A 12339-nucleotide genomic window follows, 5' to 3' on the forward strand; every position below is an offset into this window, starting at 1 on the left:
GAGGTTTTTGCCCAATATCTCACAATACAGAGCCCCGTTCATCCTCTCCTTAATACAGTGCAGTCGTCCTGTCCCCTGTGCAGAAAAACACTCCCAGAGCATGATGCTTCCACCCCCGTGCTTCACTGTAGGTATGGTGTTCTTGGGATGATGCTCCTCCTCCTTCCTCCTCCAAACACGCCGAATGGAGTTAAGACCAAAAAGTTCTATTTTGGTCTCATCTGACCACAAGACTTTCTCTCATGATTCCTCTGGATCATCAAGATGGTCATTGGCAAACTTCAGACGGGCCTTGACATGGGCTGACTTCAGCAGGGGAACCTTCCGTGCGATACATGATTTTAAACCATGAAGTTTTAATGTATTACTTATAGTGACCTTGGAAACGGTGGTCCCAGCTCTCTTCAGGTCATTGACCAACTCCTCCTATGTAGTCCTGGGCTGATTCTTCACCTTCCTTAGCATCATCGATACCCCACGAGGTGAGATCTTGCGAGGGGCCCCAGTCCGAGGGACATTGACAGTCATCATTAGCCTCTTCCATTTTCTGACAATTGCTCCAACAGTTGTTCTTTTCTCACCAAGCTGCTTGGCAATTGCCCCGTAGCCACTTCCAGCTTTGTGAAGGTCTACAATTTTGTCTCTTGTGTCTTTTGACAGCTCTTTGATTTTGCCCATGTTGGTAGTTAAACTTCTGACTGATTGTGGGGGGGGGGCACAGGTGCCTTTATGCTGACTGGTTGTGGGGGGGGGGGGGGGGGGCACAGGTGCCTTTATGCAAGCAAACGCCCTCAAACAGGTGCCACTCATTTACAATCATGAGCAGAGTGGAGTTGGACTATTTAAAAGCAGAACAGCAGGTCTTCGCTGGTCAGAAATCTATCTGATAATCAAGTGATCAAATACTTATTTGTCACAGTAATATGCAAATAATTGTTTACAAAAATTGTACAACATGATTTCTGAATGTTTCTTCAGATTCTGTCTCTCACTGTGGAAATGCACCTATGATGAAAGTTTTAGACCCCTCCATGTTTTCTAAGTGGGAGAACTTGCTAAATCACAGGGTGATCAAATACTTATTGACCTCACTGTATCTCAGTGTTTACATGCACACAAACATGTTTGCAGGTGTGTAAATTACAAAGAGCCCCGCCACAGACACGCTAGACACATCACCGGTCAGCTTTAGAAGAGCCGTGTCATCCAGACATGTCTTTCCATCTGTGTTTGAAGTGAACAGAGTGGACCCGCTGCAGCTAACGCTCCTTTTTTTTACTGCCAACAGTCTAAGGCAGGGGTCGGGAACCTTTTTGGCCAAGAGAGCCATAAACGCCACATATTTTGAAATGTAATTTCAAAAAAGCCGTACATTAATGTAGTGTCCCTTTCCCACACTGAGGCACGGAGACTTAACCTCTTTTAAGGTTCTTTATTCTGGTTACTGCAGACCACAACAAACGCCGTATGATTAATTCAGCAACTCATGAATCTCTCCCGCCGAGACGAGAGAGAGCGCTTCTCCCAATATTATATTCCCCCCCTCCCGCTCCAGTCCTCCCATTTCCCTTATTCGGCCCATAGCTGAACCCCATTGGTCCAAACTCCCTAACAACAGGCTGAGCGACAGAACTGAGGGCCAATCAGATCTCTGCTTGATGCGTTCAATGAACTCCAGAACTTAAAAGTCGTCCCAACAGCCATCCAACTCAGTCCGGGACAATATGTTTAAAACTAAATATACAAGTGAATGTGTGCATTTGTTGTAATTTCAACATTTTTAAAGTACAATAAGTCTGTGGATTCTTTTTAATAACATTGTTATGCTGTTGCTGATAAATGATGAGTATTTCTCGTGGTAGTTTTGCTGATGGTCTAGTCTGGTTGATTCGTGGTGAGTTTCTGCTTCATGCAGGCGTTGAGACTTTAAACGTCATCGTAGGTCTGAATGTTCTGTAGATGTGAGACAGACTGATCACATGCAGACGTGGAGCCAAACACACACTCACACGCTGCAGTGAGTGACGGGCAGCGGGTTTTACGTTTTTACAATCCCTGCGCGATTCACCTGCTGCCAGTGCCCACAACCCCCTCACCCCCACCCTCTGCTTTCTTCCTCACACATCCCGTGCCTAAAACTGCGCGCTCTTTCTCAGAGACGGGAGCGCGCAGTTTTAGGCACGTCAATTCACAGGTTTACGGTTGGTACAAACTCTGTGAAATAGTAGATAATAGTAAACTGATAATGCTGGCGCAGATTTTTCTCTCCAAGCACCACGCCTCTGGCATCACATCGCGCCCGAGAAGGACTGGTCTAATAAAAAATAAAAAAGTATAATTAAAGATTTGTCTGCGAGCCACATGTGACCATCAAAAGAGCCATATATGGCTCGCGAGCCATAGGTTCCCGACCCCTGGTCTAAGGAAACCCTCACAGGCATTGAGAGCGAGGTTGGAAAATCTCACGCTGGCGTCCATGTTCTCAAATACCGTCACTGTGCCTGTGGCCTGGCAGCACAGCATGACTTCAGTCTGCTTTCCATCCAGGAAGAAGACGCCTCACCGGCTGAGTGTGGTATACGACAGACCCCTTTCACCACCCCCTCTCCTCCGCCTCCTCATGTGAGGAAGAAGACTCCTCAGCTCTGTTTCTACAACAAACATTGTAGGAGCTTTCTCTGTTTTTCTCTCACACCGTTTGTCATCCCGGCAGTTTAATAAAAAAAAATTAAAAATCCTGACTGTTTTTTTCAGTTAAAACTTTCATTTCTGTTTGCATTTTCAGGTTTTTTTCATCTTTTTCTTTCTATTTCCACTCTTTCTTGGCTAAAAAAAAAAAAAAAGATTCTTCAGTGTACTTTTCCTCCTCAGTGTTTGTTGACACCACCCATGTACTGCTGATCAGTAACGGATGCTTAAATTCCCAATCTTGCTAATCTGCAGTGAACTGCCCCCCCCCCCCCCCCCCCCCGGTATTGTAATGTTCCTTGTGACATGTTTGGAACGTATTGGTTCATGTCAAAGCTGGAGCTGGAGCTCCAACTGTTTTATTCTCCTATATAATGAAAACAACTGATTTTCATTGTTTCTTTTCTGGCTGTTGCTCCTCTCCTGAAGCTGATGTTCACACAGCCTCAGCTCAGGCGTCTGGCTCCCCAGGAGACGAAAGCAGGAGGCCATCAGCACACGTCTACTCAACTTTAAGGCCTTTAGTTCCAGATCCTGTCTTCTGATTGAGCTTCATCCATAAATACGTCACATTATGTAGTTTAAGTAATTATAAAACCTGTTCACATTGGTAAAATACTTTTTACTGCTTTGAGCCAGAGAGATGATCTTTGTACATACTGGCAGCTGGCGCCCTCTATAGGACACCTCAGCTCACAGCTGCCTGCATCATAGATAAGGACCAAGAAGCATATTTGTCCCCTGAACCCTAGTGGGGTCCAGATGACCCAACTCCCAACGTTGGGAGTTGGGTCATCTAGACCCACTAGACAGTGCTCTGAACCTTTTTTCTTCAATGATTTGTGATCTTCACTGGTGTCCATGGATTACAGGAAATCCTCTCCACCTTTGTCATGGTAGGGAGAACACGTCAATGTAAGGTTGGGGTCATCTGGACCCCACAAGATAGCACAAGGGTTAAAGCTACAGTAAAGAGAAACTCCTGTAACATCTGCAGCTGGTTATGAGACCCAAACTGACCCCGTCTTTGATAGTCTGCTCACTTTTTTCACAAGCTTTGTGCCCCAGACGCGTGTGGGAGGAGCTACTGACGAATGTGTTTAGCCTGATCGGTCACGGTGTCTGTGTATATCTCATTCAAAAATTGCATGACAGAGGTCAGATTTGTTTATTTTATGGAGCTCTACAAAGACCTTGAAAATCCCATTTAATGTTTGGGTTTGTGAGGTCATTCAGCGACTCTCCCAGTACGGGGAGCTTCACTCCTGCAGCGCAGGCTGCATCCGAATGGCGGACGCTTCCGTGACCCAGATGGAAGAATGCTGTCTATGCCCAACACGGCGATTTCAACTCGATTATGTGTTACAATTTTAGTGCCCACTCTGCAGGAAGTTTGCATGTACTTTGCACAGTCCAATCATGGTTTTTTTGTGATCCACACATGTGCTTTGTCACATAATTCAGGAGCCCCCCCTCCCCCCTCCCTCCTGGGCTCCGTGAGTGAGCAATGGTGGCAAAAAGTCTCGTCTTCCTACCTATTGGCTAAAAGTGGTTGAAACCAATAATGCAAGGGAAGGAGGAGGCCATGTTGGTTTGTTGTTGTTCTCTGAAGAGGCAGTTTTTAAGAATAATTTATGTGTGTATAAGTGTTGGTAAAGTATAAATGTTAGAGAGGCCTGCTTGGGAAATCATGTCTTTTTTTTTTAAGCATCCTGTGGAGGATCTTCATCTGTGAAAGCAGCACTTCCTTTGGTGAGTTGAACTTATGCTTTTGCTCTGTTTTTTTTGTTTTATCTGAACCACACTGTCTATTTATTTTTCTTTCATTCATTTAATTTTTGGATGTAATGGACTGCCCCACCCACTTTACTCTTAACCCTTGTGCTATCCTAGGCACTTTAACGTTGGGTCATCTAGACCCACTAGACAGTGCTCTGAACCTTTTTTCTTCAATGATTTGTGATCTTCACTGGTGTCCATGGATTACATGAAATCTTTCCACCTTTATCCACCTTTGTCATGGTAGGAAGAACACGCCAATGTAAGGGTGGGGTCATCTAAGATAGCACAAGGGGTTAAAAGGCACAGCTGTGCCATTTATTCAATTATTGAGTTGAAAACTTTATTTGGATGTGCATTAGCAAACAGGCTCATTTAACGTTAAAAGAAGATTCCTATTCAAGTGTTTTGTTTCCTACATTAACCATATGAGTGACTCGGCTACCACAAAAACTAAATGCATTGTGGGAAACTACTTGCTTTTCTTGAAGAACTACAGCCGTCGACAGCAATCCCAACTTTTTGTTGTCGTTCAGTCTCGCTGCAGCGCAGCATTCGCCTTCAAGTCAGACATCTTTCCCCGCCCCCCGGCTGGTCTGACCCAGGCTCCAGAGGGGTATTCCAGAAAGGAGGTTATGCTGGTTACCACGGTAAGTTTGAAGCTAAGGAAGTGGATAACCTCAGCTTTCGGTTCCGAAAATGGAGGTACAGTATGTTTCAGGGTATGTCAAGTTGCCATGGCAACTCATGCTCTGAACATAACCTGGTCTGGAGCAGGTTTAGTTGAAGGTTAGTTTGTTTTCAGAGAGGTGAAGCAGCATGGCGTGTCCATTTGAAGATGATTTAGTGGATGAAGAAGCTCAGATAATACTTTTTCCACCGTGAGAGGGTGATAAGACCACATATGGACGTTGGAAAAATAAACTTTTTTACTTTGATTTTATTCAATTCAATTCAATTTTATTAGTATTGCCCAAAATCACAACAACAGTCGTCTCGATGGGCTTCGAAGTAAAACATGAAATCAAAAGGATCACGAATACAAAGAGTTCAATAGAAAAATACTAAAATGAACTAACAAACTGACTAAGCTATACTGGCATCCCTGCCCTTAGACCCCCCTTCGCGGTAAGGAAAAACTCCCAAAAAAAACGGATTCCGGAAAAAAAGAAGAAACCTCAGGGGTGCCCACATGAAGGAGGGATCCTCCCCCAGGACGGACAGGCGATTTACCAGAACTCATAGAGAAGAATTAACTTATCTAACGCTACAACTACATATATAAAGTCCAGCAGATGAGCTTCATCCAGCCGTGGTTGGGGGGTCAATCAAAGACGCGAGTCAAGCCGGAGACAGGAACCACAGCCAGGTGTAGGAGCAGGAGCAGAGACGAGGTACTCGGTCAGGTACAGAGCAGAGACGAGCCAGAGATGAGCCAGAGGCAGGATCCACAGCCAGGTGTAGGAGCAGGAGCAAAGGCGAGGTAAACGGTCAGGAACAGGAGCACGGATGAGCCAACTGGAGTCTGGAAGCACTCCCACTCCCCAGGAGGGGAGAGGAATAGAGGGACAATACATGAATCGCACTGCACCAAACAGAGGCATGGAGAACTAAATGATAAATTATGATCAAGAATAGAGGAGAGGAAGGGTAGAAGTACAAGATAAAAGAGGACAGAACCCCAGTGCACCATAGTTACCCCAGCTTCAACTTCTAGCAGCCTTTTAAAACAAATAGTTATTATTAAGTTTAAACAAATTAACATTAAGTTAAATAATCTCTGAACACTAACTAGTCTGACAATAAGCCTGTCCAAAGAGGAATGTTTTCAGTCTAACTTTGAATGTAGAAACTGAGTCGGCCTCTCTTACATGAGGTGGGAGTTTATTGCATAAAACAGGGGCTTGGTGGCTAAACGCTCTACCTCCAATCGTACTTTTACTAATTCTAGGAACCACAAGCAGTCCTGTATTTTGCGAGCGAAGTGTTCTTATTGGATGGTAAGGGACTATGAGGTCCTTAATATAGGACGGGGCCATTCCATATAAGGCCTTATAGGTTAACAGGAGGATCTTGAACTTGAGTCTAGAATCAACTGGGAGCCAATGGAGCGAAACTAACACAGGAGTGATGTGATCTCTTCTGCTAGTTCCAGCTAACAATCTAGCTGCTGCGTTCTGAACAAGCTGGAGACTTCTTAAGGAACTCTTAGGACACGCTGCTAACAAGGAGTTACAGTAATCCAGCCTCGACGTAACAAATGCATGGATGAGTTTTTCAGCATCACTCTTAGAAAGTATATTTCTGATCAAAGCAATATTCCGCAGGTGAAAAAAGGCAGATCTACACGCCTGAGATATCTGAGCCTTAAATGATCAATCCTGGTCACATAAAACCCCAAGGTTTCTAACTGTGGAATTGGGGGCTATACTTATGCCATCCAGGGAGACTATCTGACCAGACAGAGCATCTCTGAGGTTTTTAGGACCAAGTATAATGACCTCAGTTTTTTCTGGGTTCCAGAGGAGGTAATTAATTGTCATCCAGGTCTTGATGTCTCTGATGCAGGCACTCAGTTTCTCTATATTGTCATTCTGGACAGGTTTCATGGATAAATACAACTGCGTATCGTCGGCATAACAATGTAAATTAATGCTGTGTTTCCTGATTATGTTTCCTAGGGGTAATATATAAAGCGTAAACAGGATCGGTCCCAAGACTGAGCCCTGTGGGACTCCATAGTTGACTCGAGTGCACTGAGAGGAATGGCCATTTACATTAACGAACTGATACCTATCGGACAGATAGGATTTAAACCACTGGAGGGCAGATCCTCTGATCCCTATGTCCTGCTCTAGTCTATGGAGTAAAATACTGTGGTCAATAGTGTCAAAGTCTGTACTGGTAAATGGTAAATGGCGTATACTTATATAGCGCCTTTCTTCCTACAAGGACAAAGCGCTTTACAGTCACAGACCCATTCACACACACATTTACTCACACATTCAGACACTGGTGGCGGCTCCGCTGCCAAACACAGGCGCCCGCCCACCACCAGAGGCAAGGTGGGGTTCAGTGTCTTGCCCAAGGACACTTCGACTCATGGGCGTGCAAGGCGGGAATCGAACCTGCAACCTTACGATCATGGGTCGACCGCCCTTCCGCTGCACCACGGCCACCCACTGAGGTCCAACAGGACCAGAATAGAAAGTAGTCCCTTTTCTGAGGCCAATAACAAGTCATTAGAGACTCTAACTAGTGCAGTTTCCGTACTGTGGTGTGGCTGTTGTCCTGTAGGTGGCAGTAAAGCTGCTTAACTACAACTCTTTCTAGGATTTTAGAAATAAAGGACAGGTTTGATATCGGTCTATAGTTGGCCAAGATGCTAGGATCCAAACTGGGCTTTTTCAGAAGAGGTTTAACAACTGCATATTTAAAAGACTGTGGCACGTAACCCGTTTCCAGAGAGGTATTTATCATTGTTAATATGGGATCATTAATTAGGGGAAAAGTTTCTTTAAAAAGTCTAGAGGGAATTGGGTCTAACAGACACGTTGAGGATTTGGAGGATGTAATAATTGATGTTATTTCCGCTTGATCCACAGCAGTGAAGCAGTCTAATGTTACAGAGGTTTCTATGGATGCCTCCATTTCTACCGCTTCAGCCTGCTCTGGGCTGATAGTAGGAATAACTTGATTTAACTTATGTCTAATATTTGAGATTTTACTATCGAAAAATGTAAGAAAATCATCAGAGCTGAGAGAAACAGGAACATGTGGTTCTACTGAGCTCTGACTGCGAGTTAATTTAGCAATAGTGCTAAAAAGAAATCTTGGTTTGTTTCCATTCTCTGATATTAAGGTTGAATAGTACTGGCTTCTAGCTCTACGCAGAGCTTTTTTATAATTTAATAGGCTATGTTTCCAGGTATCCAGAGACTGCTCTGAACCGGAGCGGCGCCATTCTCTTTCCAACTTACGGGTTTCTTGTTTAAGAGAACGAGTTTCAGCGTTAAACCACGGTGCTACTCGGTTTTGTCTAACGAACTTAGGTTTCAAGGGGGCAACAACATCGAGTGTACTCCTGAGGGCTTGTAAGGCATCATTAACAAAGTGGTCATTTATACTAGGACTGATACTATGGGAGCTGGTCTCAGAGTATTTTCTCAGAATATCACTAAGTACTGGCTGAACTGTGTGTTTAAACTCAGACACAGAACGGTCAGTTAAGGTTCTTCTAAGCTGTTTCTTATTCACTGGGGCAGAAAGATGTTCCAGTGTAAACTGGAAGGTAATCAGAAAGTGATCAGAAATGATGGGGTTAAGAGGAAGGACACTCAGCTGGCTGATCTCTATACCATGGGTTAGAACAAGGTCCAGGGTGTGCTTATGACAGTGAGTGGGTTCATTCACACTTTGGGTGAAACCAGCATCATCTAATAAAGCTGCAAAAGCCTTTCCTAGGCAGTCACTGGGGTCATCAACATGAATATTAAAATCCCCTAATATTATAATTTGATCAGAATCTAAGACAATAGTCGATAGGAAGTCGGAAAACTCAGTTAAAAATTCTGAATATGGGCCGGGGGGGCGATAAATAATTATGAGTAAAACAGGTTTTCGAGTTTTCCTGTTTGGGTGACTTAAACATGTTTATAAGTCATTTGAAAGCATCATATTGTCTTTAATTTTAGGGCTGAGAAGTAAGCTAGACTGTGATATTACTGCCAAACCACCTCCTTTCCCTGAAATCCTGGATTTCTGATAGTTAGCATAAGTGGGGGGGGCTTCATTCAATCTAACATAGTCATCCTGATGGAGCCAAGTTTCTGTTAAGGCTAAAAGACTAAGATTGTTATCAGTAATTAACTCGTTGACTAAGAGGGACTTGGAGGAAATGGATCGAATGTTTAATAAACCGCATTTAATGACATCATAATTCTGCTTGTGAGAACTGCTGTCTGTCACTTTGAGGTTTCTATGACGCGCTCCTTTCATTTGTCTTTCAGCACATAAGCTAAAGCTAGGACCTGCTTGACTTTCCCTGCATGGGTTTTGCACCGGCACTAACCCTAAGGGAGGCTCAGAGGAGCGTTTTACACTGCTGCTCTGCGCCCGGGTCTCGTCTCTGGATTGTCAGGTTAACAGACTAAGGCTAGCAGAAATGTTTCTAGAAAGAAGAGCGGCACCGTCCCGGGTGGGATGGACGCCATCTCTCCGCATGAGACCGGGCTTCCCCCAAAACGCGCTCCAATTATCCACAAAACCAACGCCGTTTTCTGGGCACCATCTAGAAAGCCAGCGGTTAAATGATGAAAAGCGGCTGTACATTTCATCACTGACTAAGTTCGGCAGAGGACCAGAGAAAATTACAGTGTCGGACATCGTCTTAGCCAGTTTACACACCGAAGCTACGTTTAACTTAACCACCTCTGATTGTCTCCGTCGGGCATCATTACCGCCTGAGTGAATCACGACTCGACGGAACCTGGACTTACTCTGAGCTAACATCCTAAGGTCCCCTTCGATGTCACCAACTCTGGCCCCCGGATAACACCTGACTAGCCGCTGGGAGCTCCACGTTTCTAACTTCAGAAGAGCCTATAACCAGAGTTGAGAGTTCAGCAGGTGTGTCGCTAAGGGGGGAGAACCTATTACTAACGTGGAGTCTCGGGTGCCCTGAGTTTTTGCGTTTAGCACTATGTTTCCTCCCAACCGGTGCAAACCCCTGACTGTCTCCCGGCTGTTGGGAGGGCGCTGGGGTGCTAACTAAGTTAGCCCTGGTAGCGCGGCCCGCGCTACGAGTAACGACCTGGCTAGCCGGCTTAGCTTCCACTGTGCGGAGCCGAGCTTCTAACTGCTCCAGCCTGGCCTCCAAGTCTAACACAAGACTACACTTAACACACCTACCGCTATCTTCACTAAAGGAGGCAGGATCATCACTAAACATATGGCACATGGGGCAGGAGAGAGGAGGAGAGGTGGAAGGAGTGGTGGCCATGCTAGGTTCTAAGCTAAGGCTAGCGGTGTTTAGGTAAAGAGAAGTGGTCTATTTAGCAAAATGAGAAAGTCAACAGCAAGCGGTTTAACAGGGGCAAATTCGCTAATAAAAGGTACTAGATGTGAACCCTTAGAGTAAGCAATAGTAGTAAGGCTAATGCCAAACAAGAGGACAGCAGTCACACACGACTAGCACTGGGAATAGCTCACCCGGAAATAACGTTGATCTCCCAGTTGATCTAACAGTTATTTGCTCCAGTTAAGATAAATAATTATTTTGATTTCAGTCAACCTAAAAATAACACAGTTATAAGACAGTTATTTTACTTTCATTCAAATTAATTCAATTAACCCTTGTGCTATCTTAGGTGACCCCAGCCTTACATTGACATGTTCTCCCTACCATGACAAAGGTGGATAAAGGTGGAAAGATTTCATGTAATCCATGGACACCAGTAAAGATCACAAATCATTGAAGAAAAAAGGTTCAGAGCATTGTCTAGTGCCTAGTAAAGTGCCTAGGATAGCACAAGGGTTAAGTAGTTGTAACTTTGGTGCTGGTGTTAGATTGGCACCGCTAGGGATTGTGGGATACCATTCCCTTTGCCTGTCTGGAGGGATTTGGGTTTAATTGTTTAGCTGTTTTAATGTGTTTTGCCGAGTTATTTTGTCCAGTTATATTTAATTCTTTCTGCACCATGAGAGGGAGGGAGAGGATGATGAGTTTATATAGCACCACTACTGATCAAGAGTGTAATGTTAAAGTCAGAGTAAAAGTAAATGTCATAATTTTTCATGTTGCAAATCCGTTTTCTGCAGCCTCAAACTTAGACATATGAGAGTTCAAGAATTACAATAAATTAAGATGGAAAAAAATTTAATTGAATTGGAGTAATATGACATTTAGTTAAGTATGTAAATTTGAGTTGTAAAAAAATCATTGAGTTGGATAGACGTAATGAATTAGGTTGAATAAATTTAACTCAATTCTTCTTTCTCTTTCGGCTTTTCCCATCAGGGGTCGCCACAGTGAACAAGTCGCATGGTAAACTTGGCAATGTTTTATGCCGGATGCCCTTCCTGACGCAACCTTCTCAAAGCAACCGGGCTTGGGACTGGCACAGAAGTAGAGAAGGGAACAGGGAGCAGCCCGGATTTGAACCCTGGTTTCATGGGTGGAAGGCGCCGCAAACCAGCACGAGCTAAACCGGCTCCCGAATAAATTTAACTCAATTACTTGTTACCAATTGAATTTATTAATTTAAGTTGGATAAGTTATATAAACATGCGTCACAGTGAAAATAAGATCACAAACTCTCTTTTGATGATGCAGCCGTGTTACTTTCTTGATGGAAATATAATCTTCATACGCCGTCATTTAAATCTCCGACTTCGTCTCACTGAAGTGTAGCGCTCTCTTTTTTTCTTCACCACGCGTTTCCATGGTGACTCCGGAAATCAGCGATCTATGGAGAATGTCTTTATGTACTTGACATGCACGCCCATTAACCCAGTCGAGCGTAATTAAGCTAACTCATATCCGGTCTTTTGGAATCGACATAACCCGAGTAAGCAAGTTCTGGCGGATTTCAGGCTTAAAGTCAGGCTAGTTTAAACATGCTTCCTAGAATACCCCCCAGGTGAGGATCTATGGAAAGCCACGTGGGATATATTAAGGCGTGGCTTCTGTTCTCGACGTGATTTCATTATGTGCTTTGCTCGTACAGAAGAAGTGGTCAACGCGTGCGTTCAGCCGGTGGTGTTCAAAGCGGACACTCACGGAGCGGCAGGGAGCAGCATTATTCTTCTTCTGTTGTTTTTACTGTTTACTAGCGCTCGTCTGCCACCTACAGTGCGATGAAACTTGATGCG

Source organism: Oryzias latipes, chromosome 7 (assembly GCF_053564925.1).
Source record: "Oryzias latipes strain Hd-rR chromosome 7, Olatipes_Hd-rR_3.1".
Taxonomy (NCBI): Eukaryota; Metazoa; Chordata; class Actinopteri; order Beloniformes; family Adrianichthyidae; genus Oryzias; species Oryzias latipes.